Source organism: Myotis davidii, unplaced genomic scaffold, assembly GCF_000327345.1.
Source record: "Myotis davidii unplaced genomic scaffold, ASM32734v1 scaffold714, whole genome shotgun sequence".
Classification (NCBI taxonomy): Eukaryota; Metazoa; Chordata; class Mammalia; order Chiroptera; family Vespertilionidae; genus Myotis; species Myotis davidii.
In genome coordinates, this window is record NW_006285789.1 from 18,052 (window position 1) to 20,007 (window position 1,956).

Consider the following 1,956-nt stretch of genomic DNA (forward strand, 5'->3'; position numbering starts at 1 on the left):
CTTCTGAACTTTGACAGTCTGTTCCATGCTTCTATGTCTCTGGATCTATTTTGTTCAACAGTTTATTTTGTTCATTAGATTCCACATATGAGTGAGATCATGCGATACTTGTCTTTCTCTGGTTGGCTTATTTGGCTTATATGCTAAATACTTTATATGCAACATTTCCACTCACCGGAATATTTTACAGCTAAATCGTGTTACTGACCTTAAGAACTTGCCCAAGGTCACAGAGCTATTTCACAGCACATATGTATTAGTACAGAGGAAATCTTGAACCCTTTAGCAGTGAGTCTTCCAAGCCAGGCCCCAGTAGAACCACACCTGTCTGCAGGCGTGGACTCATCTAACCACGAGCACTTGGTGTGTACTTACTCTCCAAGTGGTTATATTCTCTAATTCATTATACGCCTTAACATGGAAGAGAAAAAAACATCATGACAGGATCACAGTTGTGGTGGCTCCTCTGGCTGGTGGGGGGAGGCTTCACACACAGCTGGTATTCCTCAGACAGAGGGTATGGTGATCAAGAGGCTGCTGTTCCTTCAACATAAATTGCTCTTAATGCAACTGAAGTTCCTCCTAATTAGAATTCCTCCCAAATTACTACCTCCTAAAAATACCTTTCTTTTCATTGGGATACTAAATTCAGACTTTTCTTCAATAAAACAACTTGGAATACTAGTATTGTGACTATGTATGTCAATAATGGCAATAACAGAAGTAAATGACCTTTATAAAGTTAGATACAATCTCTTTTTATTCTTACAAATATATCCTGGAGGCCAGAAATGAGAGTTGTCTTTGAGTTACTATGGCAAGTAGAGCTAGAACCTGAATCCAAAAAAGACTTCTAGCCTCAAATTTTTATATCCATTCCATTATATTTCTTTACTTATACATTCACCCATTCATCAAATAGCTATGGAAAACCTCTGGTATAATATACTAAGCACTGTGCTACCACTGCCTGCAATAGCATACTATGTATTGATTTTAACATGTAATATGGATTGATAATCTATTAATATATAGCAATAGAAATACCACATGGCATATTGTATTTTCCTCTTCACTCATTATAATAGGAAAAGGCCAGCATTTTGTGACGTTTCAAATGGGAACTTTATTTTCAGAAATGTGTCCACTTTAAACATGAAAAAAGGAGTAGAAACTTTTCTACTGCCTATGTACACAAGTCCATTAGCTCTTTCACTTTATCACATGACTTTTACTTAAGTTTCACAGTGTAAGAGAAAAAAAAAAGTATCTCACTCCTAATAAAAATGGTTTGCTTCCTTAATTAGCTTACTTCTTTGATGACCAGGCTCCTGATCCCTATTCTAAGATTGATTCACTGAAATTATATATCAGTAAATTATTCTCATTAAAATTATTCAGAAAGGCATTTCCTAAACTTATCCTATCTACAGTAATAAAAGGGAAAAATGGTAATTGGCGTACAACGCTACCCTTTTCATTGGCTAATCAGGGCTATATGCAAATTAACTGCCAACTAAGATTGGCAGTTAACTGCCAACAAGATGGTGATTAATTTGCATACGTAGGCATAATGCAGGGAGGCGAAAGGGAAAGCAGGAAGAAGTCCCCTGCCACTGACAGTGATCAGAAACCCAGGGGGGAGCTAAGAGCTGGTGGGCAGGGCAAAGGTGGCCTTGGGGCCTCCTTTGCCCTGCCCCCCAGCCATGATCAGAGAATCAGGTGCTTTTGCCGCCCTGGCCAGTGATAGCAGGGAGTAGGGGTGGAGCCAGCGATGGGAGTTGGGCACGGTCAAAGCTGGCAGTCCAGGAGCTAGGGGTCCCTTGCCTGGGCCTAAAGTGGAGCCCACGATCACGGGGCTGCTGCAGCTGCGGGTCCTCGCTGCCCAGGCCAGACGTCTCAGTCAGAGGCGTTAAGCCTGGGCAGGGGCAGAGCGGGAGATCGCGGGGAGCCGGG